At 32.6% G+C, this 17,136-nt stretch overlaps 1 long non-coding RNA gene across 2 annotated transcripts in view; it reads right to left on the reverse strand.

The window, feature by feature from the left end:
• Positions 1-17,136, reverse strand: part of LOC147012524 (uncharacterized) — a 78,150-nt gene that overhangs the window by 54,204 nt on the left and 6,810 nt on the right. Inside the window, exon 3 of one of the 2 annotated variants that reach the window (XR_015050982.1) lies at positions 14,194-14,452. The exons of the other annotated variant lie outside the window; for it this stretch is intronic. This is a non-coding gene — a long non-coding RNA (uncharacterized LOC147012524). Of the gene's footprint in view, positions 1-14,193; positions 14,453-17,136 lie in introns of those variants that run through there. 2 annotated transcript variants of the gene reach the window in all.

The raw sequence follows: 17,136 nt of genomic DNA on the forward strand, positions 1-17,136 counted from the left end.
TAAGAGTATTTCCTGTTTTGTTTTTTAAAGGGACAACCCATGCGTATCTACTCCTCAAATCAATAACGGTTAAAGCATACTTCTACCCCTTATCATTATTTAGTTCAATCAAATCAGCGGACCAGATATAATCAACTTTCTTGGAATAAACTTTCCTTCTCTGAAACTTTGTGAATATTGGTTTATGTAATTCATCAGCTAATTGCTCTTCAGTCTTAATGACATCATTAGAGCCTATAAGTTTTTTGAATTTCCAAGTCCAAGTTTCAATTTAGCGCTGATCATCTTCTTCACAATGAACCGATCAACTTTTTCTCTCAAGGTTGGATTTTGTATCAGAGACAAATTATACAACATTTCTCTATCGGCTTCATGCTTTTCTTCCAACGTTGTGGTATTCCCATAATCAATATCGTGTCTCATGCACACTTCATCAACTCTATTGATGGGTTCACTCCATGATTTAGGATTGTCTGCCTCATCTAATCTTTTATCCAAGTTTGTGCCTGGACCACAGAAAGAATACCCTGGAAGATGTAATTCCCCTGGTATTCCAGTAGTTGTAAATTTACTTCCTGATAAAAACTTTTGTATATCTCCTCCTCGTTTGTGTTTGGAGATAAATATATATTTTTTTGAACCACACACCAAACATATACCTTTTTGTATAACCCTGTTATTTTTACTTTTAATATATGAAATATTTTTAGTATTAGTTTTCTTTTTACATTTGAGACAATAACTCATTTATTTACGAGAAAAATTCCTGCAGAGTGCAAAAACCTTTTTAGTTTCCAACATGCACATTTGAATCTTAATTTTTAAAACATAAAGAATCCTTAGAAATGCCTTCACTCTCTCCTCCATTTATTTTAGAAAAAAAATGAAAAACTTGAATTAAAATGAATATCTTGTCGATGTCAATATTCTTGTCGAAAGTATTGCAAATAGACTTGTCAATTCTTTGTTTTCCTCCTCGGTGGGTTGAGTTATTTTCTGTAATACCACCAATCTTTTTTTAATCTCACTGGTTTCCATATTTTGATATTTATTTTGTCTCGCTCTTTCCTCCCTCTCCTTCTCTCTCTCCTCCCTCTCCTTCTCTCTCTTCTCCCTCTTCTCCCTCTCCTCCTTCTCCTCCTTCTCTTTCTTCTCCCTCTCCTCCTTCTCTTTCTTCTCCCTCTCCTCCTTCTCTTTCTTCTCCCTCTCCTCCTTCTCTCTTCTCCTTTTCCTCCTCTTCCCTCTCTTCTTCAACTCCTTCCTCATTATCCTTGAATCGCTTACACCCCAGAGAATATCATACATATATTCATCAGGATTTCTTGTTATTCCTGTATCCAAAATAATTTTTTTTACAACAGGAAACCAATAAAATTTCTTTTGAATTTCTAAAAGAGCCTTACCTTTTCTTAACTTTATAATTTTTTCATTATTTAACATTCTAATTAAATCTAAAGTTGTCGGTTTCTCAACATCAGCATAATGCCAATCTTTTATTGAAAATACCTCATTCTTATGTTGTAGAACATATTTATTAAAATACCGAATACCCTTTTCTTGAAGGTATGCTTGGACACAGAAATGATAATTTTCTTGAAGCCTTCTTGCTGTCATTTATGTATTAGAAATATATGTTAGAATAATATTATGGCATGAAACACCTCCCCATCTTCCCATAGTTAAATCATTTTGTATTTCCTTACTTATTATATATAATCCTGTTTTTTCTGTTTTCATGATATAAACAAGGGCAAAACCATTATTATATTTACCCTTATTAAATTCTTTTATTTGTTGTTTACTAATCGTGGCCCCACAAAACTCATTCTCGATCCCAAGTGGATAATATTCTTCCTTACGAGACTGATTTAATTGTTCTAGGTCTTCGAGGTTAATTTTAAATGACAAATTATACCCTAAATCATTCATATCATACCCCCATTGTTCTATTCTCATACAAACGATACGCCCTTCTTTATAAAAATGTATTTTAATTCGAACTGTGAATTCTGTATGACCTGGAGATAATATCAACACTTCTGTATCTTTGGAATACACGGCCGTTTTATTTAAGGATATATATTGTGAAAAATCGCTTAATCTCACCAAGTCATTCGCGTCAGTCGGGCTTGGATAATTTTTTAATTTATAAGCATTTTTCATGTTAATATTTTTGGTTATATTATATTTATGTCGTTCAGCCTGTGCCTTTGTGTAATAATTTGATAAATCAATATCCAGTTCTTGAGATACACCAAAGATAGAACCATCTTTACCAACAAGTCATTTATATTAGATTAAAAATAATATCATAAAATTTTTTCCTTTTGTTGAGTTGAAATAACACATAGACATAATTGACCACAACACTTGGAATTTAATTCTTGGACTTGAAATGTTTGATAAACACCATTCTGTAAGAATTTTATGACTTCAACAGGTGGTGGAAGACCAAAACTATCAAAATAATATTTGTCTTGACTATTAAAAATACAAACCCAATGAGAACCGTTCCCATAATTATCTTCTAAGTTCATAATAATATTCTTTGTATGTTTTGGCACATTTGTTAATTCATCTCTCATACAAATAACCACATGATGAATTTTTAATTTCTTACAATATTTGACAAGTTGTAAATTTGATGTTGTATTCTTTCCAAATTCTTTAAACCACTCATCAATGCTCATTTATTTATTAGAAAGATATAATCCATTACCTCTTTTCGTTAATTTTACACCTGCTTGTGGTATAGAAGAAAGCATATCTCCAACTAACAATCTCGCTTTATCAGGCAGACCTTCAAGTTTTTCAGCAAAATCTACAATTATACCACTTCCACTAATTTGTTTCTCCAACTCTTTGTTATGTCTTTCCAATTCTTTTTGAGCCTGGAGTTGAGCCTTCCTTTCGTTGGCAGTTTTCACCGCTGTTGAAATACCACCCGTCAATGCTCCAACCGCACTTAAACCAGCAAATAAAGGAATTAGAAATGGGAGAAATCCTCCACTCGTCTCTCTTATTGAATATTTTTTCAACATTGGTTTTGTTATTTTAATTTTAAGTGAGCCAGTGTCATTCAAGATTTTAACCTGTTCTCTTGTGAGCAAAACATCAATTCTTACTGCTCCTTTTCTCTGAATTGTATTAACGTTAATCGTACAAGGCTTTTGATTTTGAACACAAGATGATAGTTTATGAAGATTGATTTGATTAACATATACCCCAGTTGGTACTTTGCCACTCATTTATTTAACAAAAAATTATGTGAGACTAATCATCACACCATTATCTGTATTAATCTGCAATTCTGTTTCTTCCAAAAGCAAACAATATGTATCAACTTCTTCACTCTCTCCTCTTTCAATGTATAGGGAAGTATCCACTCAATTAGACTTTATAGTTTCCTTTTGAGCGCTCAGGTCAAACACATAGATTGTATACAAACTTTTAAATGCTGTCATATCCAAAATAGGTTCATTATTTCCATTACTTTCACACACCTTTTGGTAAGACTTGTATGCTTCAGCAAAATCATTTTTTTCCCAATTAATTTCCAATCTATCTCATGGATAAAATGTTCCATCTGGAGAAACGCGAAGTTGTTTCACCTTAGCATTATCACTCAATGCATTATTCTTATCAGTCACAGTATCACCATCTGGCTTTTTAAAAATGATCCACAGATATCGTGGCTTTCCTTCCAGAACACCCAAATTCCACGTGTAAGTGGTTTGGTTGAGTTTAACGTGTTGACATCTTCTTTTGAGGTATGATACACTGAGTGGTTTCTTTGAGTTAAGTCTTCTATTCAACATCTCTTCTGTTTTAAGATTAGGAGTATATTCACTGATATACCAACTCATTTCCTCAATTACAAATTTATTCTGTTCACCAAAAGCACTACTAACACCAAAAAGCAATCTATTTTCATTATCATTCCTTTGTCGTTGAAATCTAATTTTAAGACTATACAGAACTTTATCATGATCACAAAATCCAAATATACCTTTAAGAGGAACTGCCACAGTAAAACTATTTACTGCTTTTGTATCATCATTATACATTCCTTTCCTTTGAGTATATCCAGGGTTTGTGTTTGTTCCCGTTGACATATCAGGAATAAAACCTTCGACAGACCCCTTTCCCATTCTATCACTGAATGTATAGAGTGTAAATTTCATCATTTCAGATACAGCAGAGACATAATCAACCGCTTCAACTTCTTGTGTTCCAATATACAAACGCACACTATCAAACATTTTCCAGAAGAAATCATTTACAAGTGTAGCATTTGTGTTATTCCCAGCCTTAGTGAATTTAAATTTACACAACAAGAAACTTTCGGATAGATTCAAATAGGTTTGTTGATTATTTATTTCAAAACTTTTTGTACCATTCGTATTCCAGTCTGTTCCAGTTATTGCATTTACCTTGAAGTAATCTTCTTTTTTAGAGGAGTTTGAGATAATAATAGTCTCATCCAAATCATAGATACTATCAATTGCTTCCATACTTGTATTTATTTAGGAAAAAAGATGTTAAAACTTTTGAAACCCTGATCCAAGTATTCAAATTATTTTCTGTCGTTCTTGGGGGGACAACTGAGTTTTGCCTTTCTTAATTTCTTTTATTGCTTGTAATTTATGAGATTCCTTCTGGGCATCTTTTATGCTCTTTACAGCACCTGCTACATTTCCCACAGCAGAAGCAGTTGAACCAATTATATCTTTATGTTTAAGAATAGTTGAACCAATACCCATTAGAGTATCAATTATCCTATCTCCTCGAAAATGATGTCCAACACCCCTTTGTCTATTAGGTTTATAGTATCCTCTACCAAGATACATACCTTCACCCTTGTAGTATGGGGAAAGGAACATCCCATCCCCTGTAATTATTTTATATTTTCCCAACTCGTGTTTCCTCACAATAACCATCGTATTTATTTATTGGAAAACTTCACGTAGGTGAATTCTGATGGATATAACTTCTCCATTAAAAGAAATCATACGATTATCTTGGTCGGTTATCCTAAAATTTACTCTGTGTATGGTTTTTCCTGACACAGGTAGATAGACCAAATTTTTAGGTTCCATATTGAATTTATAACCAATTGGGGTTGAGTATGCGCTGAATGAAAATATTGTATTTGTTTTTTTTTTTCCATCATTATAAGCACCATCAATCAAATCACAGTGAATTAACACCGAATTTATTCCTGAGGATATTTGAATGACATTATCACTGTAAAACGTCCCATTAGTTTCAATCTTTTTTGAGGAGAAACCCAATAACTCTCGAAATGAATTATCAATTGTGAAATCAACCTTGTAGTTATTTTTAACTTTAATCATTGATTTTGAAGTATGTTTTTGAATGTCTATAACAATATTTTTTGGTTCATCACCCTGTTCTTTCATAAGACGAGCAATTTCGGAAGATATTTGAGAAATCTCATATGCTCCGGGTGAGACTTATCGTTTTGTATCCACTTCCGGGATTATAACTGAACTTGTCATTTTTATCAGTTATATTAAATAAGGTATTATAAGTTTCCATGGACAATAAAGATGCCTCATATTCTTTTGTTGGGTCAAGTTGTAGTGGGAATGGGAATGAAGATGTGTGGTCGCTTGTTGTGAAATTAAAACTCAGGATTGTGCTTCTCATCTTATTTAATATGAGATAAAATGTCTTTATATTGAGATTTATTAATTATTTTCATGTTCATCAACTGGTCTAAAATGGCTGATGCTTCATTAAAACAATTGTTATTTCCAGCCTTCTTACTACCTAACAACAATAACAGTCTATTCACTAATTGCGATGGGTCATTTGGAAGAAAACTAATACCTGAACCAAGGATACTTAAAGCCTGAATAATGTGTTTCTCCTTCTTATTTTTCCTACTTTTACTAGAAATACTAACCCTATAATTTAGAGTGTTCAGCAGATCAATATATACTCTATCATCATTATTTTTCATATCCAATGGTTTATCAATATACTTTGATTCATCCCTCACAGTTGAACCTTGTCTTCCATCTTTTGTGAGAAGAAACATTAATCTCGGAGTTAGTTTAACAGGGGGTTGAGCAGAACCCAAGAACCTTAATTCATCATTAAATATCAATACTTTTTCTTGAACAAGATGAAATATTGCTGGTTGTTCTGTTGGAATGAGTCCTGCTTTGGTTTTTGAATCCGCTGAATATTCATTGTTTTGAAGAGCATTCACAATATAATCAGGGGGTCGATTAATCTCTTCCAGTTGTTGAAATAAACCTTCATCATCATATACCTTTAATTCTCCTAAATGCTCTAATTCTTCCTCCGTCATTTGATCAAAATCTTTTAACATTTGAAGTTTTTTAGGAGTATATTCTACTGTGGGAACTGTGGAAACATCTTTCATTTTTTTCTTGGGAAGTTTTTAAAAGTGGTTTAAAAAATTTCTCTTGTTTTCTTTCAAATGCTTCTTCGCCCGTTAGTTTCTGTCTGCATTTCTTCTTTATGTCTTCCTGTTGTTTTACAACTTTTGAAACCAACTCTTGATGATCCTTAAATCTTCTTGCTCTTTCTTTTGCATCCATTTATTTATTGTAAAATATAATTTAATGAATTGTAAAGATCAACAGGGAAATTTTCCTTTTCTTCATCATTCAAGTTGATGTGTTCAAATAAATCCTTTTCTTAAAATATTTCATCAAATTCTTTATTAACATTAATGCGAGTTGTAATTTCTTCTTCACGAATACTTGCATCTCTGCTTTTCATACGTTTGCGTTGAGTTTCTTCATTAACATCAAAACCGAATGATAAAATCTTCACTCCGCTCAGATGTTTAATAATTTGTCTCGTTCCTTCTGGATTAGTTTCTAATATCCCAAGACCACCAGATTTTAGTTTCCTTCACTCACTCTTACAATGTGAATATTTTGTTGTACCAAGAGAAACCTCCTCAAATATTTGACCTTCATTCCTCAATCGCATATTTTCCTCCACTGAAATATAGTGATAATCTTCACCTTTTACTTCTCCAGGTCTTATTGCTCGAGTTGTTGTTGATACAATGCGTATCACGGGGTGTTTTTAAGTAAATTTACAATATTCTCATTTGTACTACACAAGAACCTTGATTTATGAAAGTTTTTTCCAGAAGCAGATTTATCTACAAGATTTACAATAATAGTTGTCATTTATATATGTAATTGTTTATAAAACAAAAAATATATCCCTTAATATCTCATCTTGTTTCACAACAATATATTTATATTTTTGAGTCGTGTGCTTCATGTAATCCTCAAATTTTTTTTTACGACATAATGTAGAACAATTATCTCTCCAAAAATTATTGATATCTATTGAATTTAACTTGAATAAAATAAAAGTATTAGCATTGTTTCTGATGGAACGATGAGGAAGTTGAAAGTATGATTGACTAAGAGAAATACAATTACAAGAATAATGTCTCCCTCTTGTGTAGCCGCTGTCCATTACCGTTTGGTTTCTCTCATTAACACAATCATCAAAGATAACGAGGCTCGGTTTTGATTTATCCAAATCTTGGGGAGACGGTATATCATCCATATTATCACTAAGAATACAAGTTATCGGATTTGATTTCTTCTCACATCTCTGTGTATCACAAAATAGTTGAATTATCTCTTCAATGTTATAATCATTTAGGTTTTTTTGAAGTTTAAATAAACCGATTATATCTTCTTTTTGAAGACCAGCATTAAAACCTTGTGAGAGTAGTTGATACTCTGGTTGAAAACTCGACTTTGTGAAAATTATTAAATTATCATAATCTAAAAAGTTGGGAGTGAGGAGCATCTTTAAAAGTAAGCAGGTTTTTCCACATCCACTTGAACCAACTATGAGGCATCTTAATGAATTTGGGAGATTTTTCTGGTTGTTAAATTTTATCTTATTTTCCCAAATGGGTAAAAAATCATTCATTTATATATTTGGAAAACAGGTTATTTAATTTATTTTTGGCTTTTTTAGAAACTATATTTTATCCTAAGTTCAGGTTTAATTTCAAGATAATCCATTATTTTATTTATACAATATCTTGTGTTGATATTTCCCTGAAAATTACATCCATGAATAATATACAACAACAATCCTTTGAACATTTCTCTTATACGTTCAGTTTCTTCCCTTGTAAGGAAAGGTGTGTTATCACCCTCATACTTTACATTCATTTCTCTAATCAATTTTGTAAAGTAATTGATTTTTGGTGTAAATCTAAAAGAATTATTTTCCTTTTTATATTTTTTATTATCATTAATTAGAAGATAATCACAGAATATACATTGTTTATAGGCTTTTGACTCTGTGTTTAATCCCCGTCTTTCACACGCAGGACAATTCTCAAATTTGTCATCTGGAGAATCAGGAAAGTCTAGCATATTTATAAAGTAAAACTTTACTTAAACTGAAATTCATCTTGACTTTCAGTTGTATATTGACTCATATTTAATAATATTACCATCGATATCGATATACTTTTTTTTCATTACCAGATTCAATGACAACATTTTTTATATTAAAGGTAATTTTAAAATGATCGTTAACTACTATTGAACGAAATGTCATTTCACCTGATATATTAACATCCTTTATTTCATCAGGATTTACATCTTTAGGGTTGTTGAAAAAAATACAAATTTCTCCTTGCATATTACAGATGGTCTCATCTTTTCTTTCTAAAGCTTCATACATAAGGTTTTTGTTTTTTGATACTTTTTCTTGTTTCATTGCTTTTTCTAGTTTTGAATGTATTACCAGAAGGAGAGGAGAAACTTTTGTTAGAGATACTTTAATTGATGTTCTACCAGGTATACTAAAAGCCCTTCCACTGAAGGAAATTGAAGAACTCATATTATTTACCATAATTGTTTTTATCTAATAGTTGTTATATTTATCTTTGTTCAATTTTACATCCTTGGCATATTTCTCAGTATCTTTAACAAATGAAGAGATTGATTGAAACTTGTCTTTTGTGTCTTGAAACATTGTATTTATTAAGTGAAAAAGTTGGAGGATAAAATGGTTTTAAGCACAGATTCACCTGTAAAATAAACGAAATTTTCATCAAGAAAATTTTAGTTTAAGCAAAGATTTATTTTATAAATATGGTGAATACAACATACTGCGATGTTTGTAATCACAAATATAAACATTATAGAAAACACCTCCGAACCAACAAACACACATTTAATCTATTTCATAAAATATCTCCTCTTGAGTTGGAAAGAAAACATTGTGATATCTGTTCAAAGGATGTTTTGAAGAGAAGTTATAATAAACATCTTCAATCACAAAAACACAAGAAAAATGAGTTTAAAGTAAAGGGAGACTATTATATTGAAAACACTGATGGGGCATTTAAAGGGCATATAAAAATAAGGATTTTTCAATTTGGAGAACCCGGTCCATCATCAATAGCTGAATCAACTGAAATAGTGAAACCTGATGTTGAAAAAGTTATTAAAAAGACATTAAAAGAAATTAAAACTTTAAAGTTTTATATGGGAGTGAAAATGAATATGAAAAGACAAGATGAAGAACAAACTCCTTATATGAGAACAGATCTTCATTTTATAACATCATTTCAAGATTTTTTGAATAGTGGGGTTTATGAAGAACTATCAAAACAAGAGGAGGATGTTGATAATACAGTGGTAGGAAGTGGATTCAATATTTAAAAAAATCATCTTTTTAGATATTCTAAAATTCTAATTCTAAAATAACATTCTAAAACACATTCTAAAACACATTCTAAAACACATTTTAGAACACATTCTAAAATCAAACCCTCTTAAAGCTTCTTCTTATATTGAATTACCAAAAGAAATAAAACTAAAGAAGGCAGTTGTTAATATTAAGAACAATGATAATAAATGTTTTCTCTGGTCTGTTCTTGCTCACTTTCATCCACCAAAATGTAATTCAGAAAGAGTAAAACAATATATGAAATATGAGAATACCTTGGACATTAAAGATTTTAAATTCCCAATGCCACTAACAGATATTCCTAAATTTGAGAAAAAGAATAATCTTTCTATTAATGTATATGGATTAACGGATACAAACAAAGTTCAAATATTAAAAATTTCAAACAACTATAAAAATGAAGAAACACACATTGATCTTTTATATTTTAGTGTTGGAAATAATTCACATTCCACATACATCAATAATTTATCAAGATTAATCTCTTCTCAGGTATTCAGAACAGCAAACAAAATATATCCTTGTAAGCGATGTCTTAATTCATTTCATACAAAAGAACGATTAGAACAACATTCAAAATATTGTAGTAATCATAAATCAGCTGTAATTACAATGCCTAAACCTGGTGAAAAGATTTCTTTTGAAGATTATAATAAATCTATCATGCACCCATTTGTGATATACGCTGATTTTGAGTGTATCCTTAAAAAGATAAATACTGCTTCTCCTAATCCAAAAGAATCATATACAAATAAATATCAAAAACATATTCCTTGTGGTTTCTGTTATTATATCAAATCATCTGTTGGAGAAAAGTATAACAAACTTGAACATTATAGTGGAAAAAAAGCTTCACAAGAGTTTGTAAAACGATTAGAAAAGGATTGTATAAGACTCACTAAATTAATGAAAGAAACAAATGAACCGATGAAATTAACCAAAGAAGAAAAATTAGAATTTAGAAAGAACAATATCTGTCATATTTGTGAGGGGAAATTGAGGAGTCTAAAGTTAGGGATCATTGTCATCTTACTGGTAAATATAGAGGTCCCGCTCATTCCTATTGTAATCTTAATTATAAATTACCTTCTTTTATTCCAGTCTTTCTTCACAACAGCTCCAACTATGACACACATCTATTTATAAATGAACTTTCAAAAACACCAGGGAATATTTCTGCCATAACAAACACAAGTCAAAAGTATATTTCATTTACAAAAATGATATTCACAAAACCTTTAACTCGTATTAGGTTTCTAGATTCTTACAAGTTTATGGGAACACCACTAGCCTACCTCGCATCAAATCTAAGCTCCACGGACTCTTTTCCAAATCTTAATTCATTCTTTCCAAAAGAGGAAATTCTCACTAAAGAGGAAATTCAGATTAAAGAGAGAATTCAAAGTAAAGAGGAAATTCAAATTAATGAGGAAATTAATGAAGAAATTCTAACTGAAGATGAAATTCTAATTATAAAGAAAATTCGAACAATGAATGAAATTCTAACTAAAGAGGAAATTCAGATTAAAGATGAAATTCTGATTAAAGAAGGAATTCTCACGAGAGAGGAAATTCAAACAAGGAATGAAATTCAAAGTAAAGAGAAAATTCTTACAAGTAAGGGAATTTATCCTTATGATTATATGGATTCATTTATGAGATTTAAAGAAACACAACTTCCTTCAAAAGAAAGTTTCTATAATAACCTTTATGAAGAAGAGATAAGTGATAAGGAATATAAACACGCACAAGAAATATGGAAAATATTTAAGATAAAGAACCTTGGAGAATATCATGATTTATATCTAAAAACAGATGTTTTATTGTTAGCTGATGTGTTTGAAGCTTTTAGATCACTGTCATCATAAAAATTGTTATGGATTAGATCCTGCCCACTATTTCACAGCTCCTGGTTTAGCTTGGAGTGCAATGTTGAAAATGACAAAACAAGATATAGATTTAATCAGTGATGATGATTGAGAAGTCCAAGAGAGGTGGAATATCACAAGTATGTTCAAAAAGATATGCTAAAGCAAATAATAAATATCTTCCAAATTATGATAGTGAAAAAGTTAGTAATTATTTGATGTATTTTGATGCTAATAATTTGTATGGATGGGCAATGTCTCAATCTCTGCCTTATGGTAAATTAGAGTGGGTGGAAGAAAAGGATTATGAAAAGGCTTTGATGAATATTGTTATTTCTTCTCAAGAGGAATTGAATGACGAAGAAGAAGGTTATTATTTTGAAGTTGATTTGAGGTACCCGAGTGATCTTCATAATAAGCATAAAGACCTTCCTTTTGCATGTGAGAAAGAAACCCCAAAGAAAGAATGGTTCAGTGATTATCATAAAAGTTTTCGTATTAAAGGCAAATCAACAGAAAAGTTATTAACAACATTCTATGATAAAGAGGGATATGTTTTGCATCAGAGAAGCTTAAAACAGTTTTTGAGAGAAGGATTGAGAGTAGCTAAAATTCATAGAGTTTTAAAATTTAAACAAAGTCCTTGGGTGAAAAAGTATATTCATTTCAATACAGATATGAGAGCAAATACAAAAGTAAAATTTGAAGGGGACTTTTATAAATTAATGAATAATGCTGTATTTGGAAAGACTATGGAAAATGTTAGAAACATGCAAAACATTAGATTCGCAACATCTTGGAAAGAAGCTTCGAGATTGATAAATAAACCAAGTTTTGAGAGAGAAGAGGTTTTTTTCAGAGAACTTTTCTGCAATTCATATGAAAAAGGAAAGTATTGTAATGCATAAACCAATTTATATTGGAACAGCAGTTCTTGATTTATCAAAGATATTGATGTATGATTATTTGTATAATGACTTAAAGAAAGAGTATGGTGAAAATGTTTCATTGTTGTATATGGACACTGATAGTTTTATCCTAGATATAAAAACTGATGATGTTTATAAAGATATGAAGAAAAATATTGGAGTATATGATACAAGTAATTTCAGCAAGAAGAGTGAGTTATTTTCCAAAAAGAATGAAAAGGTTATTGGTAAGTTTAAGGATGAGTTGGGTGGAAAAGTAATGAGTGAGTTTATTGGATTGAGAGCAAAGGCATATGCTTATAAGTATGGTGATCAGATTGATAGGAGGTTAAAGGGAATAAAGAAATATGCAATGAAGAAATCAATAACTTTTAGAAATTATTATAATTGTTTGATGAATAAGAAAGAAGAATATAGGAAAATGAATACAATAAGAAGTTATAAACATAACATATATAGTGAAGAAGTAAATAAAAAGGCATTAGGAGCCTTTGATGATAAGAGATTTATTTTAGATAATGGAATAGATTGTGTTCCATATGGATATTGTATGATAGAGTGTGTAAAATAGATTGTGTTTTAATGATGGGAAGATGGGTTAGGGTTTTTTAAGGGCTACCGCCACTTTTTTCGCAATATCTAAATGGTTAAACCAAGTATTAATCAAACTAAAGAGTGGAGAAAATCTCAGTCTTGGTATATAAATGGAAAACATAATGAATGTGAAAAATATCAAATAAGTCTTATTGAAAAAAATAACTAAAACAAAGGTAAATAAAACAAATAAGCGAATCAATTTAAAAACTAGTAAGTTAGAGGATGTAAAGAAAAAAATGAATATCCTTGAATGGACTGAAAACTTTGATGGTTATCAATTGAACAATGAAAAAACAATTTACTATAATCTCAAAATGATATGTGGCTCAGGAGGTGGTCAAACAAGAGCATTAAGAGAAGTTTATCATTTCGTAATGGCACAAAAGGGGTATCTTAAAAAATATAAAGATTCAAATGTTTTGTTTTTAAATATTTTAGATGGGGATTATTGTGCAAAGAAAATTAAACTATTGAAGGAATTTGAGAATGAACAAATCTTTATAGGTTCAATGAGTGAGCTAAACAATATGCATCGGTTATTTGATAAAGAGTGTCCCGAGGCTTAGACGTTTCAGATATTTCTTTCGAATCACCTTTAACAAATCACATTACCACTTTAGTACTTGAACAAATCTTTATCTTATTGCATGGGTTATTTGAAAAAAAGTATCCCCAGGTTAAAAGGGGAGACAAATAAATATACCTTGGGATAAAAAGGGGGTTTATTTTCAGGGAAAAAAATATGAATCGCTGAAAATCCCCCATTCATTTACATGGCAAAAGTGAGCCAGAATCAGTATATTCACCCTAATGACATATTTAAGTAACAAAATGGCCACCAGTCGGCCATATTGGATCTGATCGCAGGAAGCCCGTCAAAACAGGGAGATATGGCATTTCATAGGAAGAAGCATTATTTTAAAACACTACATGTACAAACGTTACCCCATTTTCTTTATCTTCTGGAACTTTTCATTTCAGACGGTACAGCCTCATGAGAGTGCAAAAGTCTGAAGCCTCAGCCTCGTGTCAGGTGTGCTTCCATCTTCTTTATTTATTAGACATCCTACAGACGTAAATAACCACTCCTTGGCTTTTTTCACACGATCTTGGCTATTCGTTGTTCACCTTGGCGTCTTGGTTTTCTTTAGGTTTTCTTGGTGTATAGGTTTTCTATTATCATCGCTTTTCTGAAACCTTGTGAATTCTTGGCTTTTTTCATTGGCTCACCTTGGCATTTATGAAAATGAGGAGTGGTCACACTGGCTTCCGTACACCGCCCTTGAGGCTCAGTTTGCAGATCACTGTCTACAATTCCAATAAAACAGACGTCATTACTCTTTTATGGAAAATGTTTTTCAAGTTTATTTATCTTCAAAAAGAGACTGTAGTGAACACAGTCGTGTTTAAAGATTGCCCGTTAAAACCGTACTCAAATTGTCTTTCTGAAGGCAGACAGACAAATACAGAAATACACAGATACACATTATATTTAATATCATTCGATTATACAGGATAGATGAAGTCCAATGTCAAACCACAAAGGCTTTTTCACCACTCTGCAAAAGTGCAATTAATTTTCAAAAATACCCATCAATATGATCATGTGTTTGACAATGACACAAACACTGTTTTTAATGAGAGCACACAAAAGTGTTTACATCCATTTCAGGACATGTTAAATGGCAATTATCAGTTATATTTTCAAGCTATTGTGCAGTGGGTCATCATTATGGTTATATAAACATCGATAGTGTGTACCCCACAAGCACCAGCTATCGCCACAGGGTGGTCACGATACGTTAGCAGAAGTGATTGTGCCATGTTGATGTCGATATATCGCGACATCGTCGATATGTGGAGAGAGGATAACCAACTCACGAAAAAAAATATCAATATTGCCCAGCCCTAGCTCCTTTTCTGAACAGACAGCACTGCTGGGTTCCCCCGTCACACAACGGTTCTTGCTGCCCATCAGACTGGCCAAGGCATACTCTGAGCGAGCAACACGAAACAGCCACTTTCTTCCGCATCACAAAGAAAGCACGTCCCTGCTATTGATTTCTTTTATTCTGCCCTGTCGGTGTTATTAGCCCCAGTTGGACTTCGTCCGAAATGGGGCTTTATAGATTTGGCCTCAATTTTTGTGTCCGTGTGTGCGTGCGTGTGTCCGCAACCATATCTCGGACATGTATGGACTCAATTTTATTCGTACTTGGCACAAAGACAACGCATGATGGTATACATATGCACATCATTTTGTTTCGCAATGCGATCGAAGATGGCCGACAGGCAGCCATTTTAGTTGTATCAAAGACCTGATGCTGAACACATCCTCAATCATTTCTCAGACATGCATTCACCGATGTTGTTCAAACTTGTCTGGTAATGAATGATGGCAGATAATGAATGATGGCTTACATGTGCACGTCATTTTTTTTTCGAGATCAGATCCAAGATGGTCGACTGGTGGCCATTTTGTTACTTAAACGCGTTTCCAACCATCTCTCGGGCATGCATTGTCCGATTTTGTTCAAACTTGGCAAATGTCACATATCACAAATGTTCTTGCATGTCACATGAACACTCAAGTCCAATGTGCATACACATCGGTTTTGTAAATATGGGCTCACCCTTTCACTCTGCACAGTAAAATTACTAAAAGGATGGGTCTATGACATTTTATGTCTTTCTCCTTGTTCTTCCTGCCACTCCTTGCTTTCCTCTGTGCATTGCTATATATAGCTTTACATTGGGCTCCGTTGCAAATCTATGCCCATGGTCTTTGTGGAGGATGTATTTACCAAACTTCATGGCACCTGGATGTTGACTGAAACTACTGTTTTGCACATAGGTAATTAATATTATTCAATTCCTTCTTAAGTGGAGTGAGTGTCACATTCTTACACTGTCATTTTTAGTACAGCGGATAAGCTCTCATGGCACAATGGCACATTCTCATGGCACAGCGGACATGGCACAATCACATTATAACAATTGTCCATTTTATGAGAAAAGCATGAAATTTCTAGCATAGTTAGTATATACCATGATGTTTATTTTCAGATGTGGAGGGAAGTCAGATTTGACCTCTGAGCACTGTGAGAGGTCAAATCCAAGATGGCCACCAGTCCACCAGGTCTAATGTTCAAACGCGCTTAATTTTGGAACCAAACCGTGTAGAAAAACATTTAAGGTGTCATTTCCAACTAAATTGGGGATGCCCATTCATTTGATGATACGTTTGAGATCACCAGAATTCAGGGAAATGCATTTAGGTCAAGATCAAGGTAAAAATGACCAAAAATAAGCAATCAGTTGAAATTTGCAAATGACACACAAACACTTCCAAAGAACAAGTTGCCATTGTTCAGTAGGCCACCGGTCAAGCTTAAGTCAAGACAGAAGGCACAGCTCACAGCACTGAAGAGTGACTGTGGTCTCTTTTTGAGGCTGTACATCTGTCAAACAGGAGATGGAAACATGGACAATTTCTTCTCCCATGAAAGCCATGCAGCCCCGCCAGCTCTGTTAACTGTAGGAAAAATGCGGATTGGGGTTAAAGCAGATCTACTTCGCTGCTTGGAATCAGATCTGCTCGAAAACAAGAGTGCGCCTGTAGCTGATGCAACAATTCTCGATGGTGCAGCTGTGGTTCAAATGCTAAATCTTGGAACATCAAGAACATTTCAAGAGTATGGAGAAAGAGTATTTGCACCATACATCTCTGCTCAACTTGAGAAACGCAGCCACATCAACCTTGTCTGGGATGTGTACCACCTGAAAGCCTCAACCAAACAGAAGAGGGAAAAGGGTGGCTCCTTCTACTGTGATGCCAAAGAACTGGAAGGACTTCCTTCGATGCAATAAGAACAGAACCGAATTGCATTCTTTCCTGTCACGCGAAGCTGTTCATCTTCCTCTTGCAGAGGGCAAGGAACTGTATGCAACAGATGGAAGTGGAGTTCTCTGCTCTCCTGCTGAGTCATACT

This window comes from Eptatretus burgeri, chromosome 14 (genome assembly GCF_056783735.1).
Source record: "Eptatretus burgeri isolate ZD-2024b chromosome 14, Ebu_testis_v1, whole genome shotgun sequence".
Lineage (NCBI taxonomy): Eukaryota > Metazoa > Chordata > Myxini > Myxiniformes > Myxinidae > Eptatretus > Eptatretus burgeri.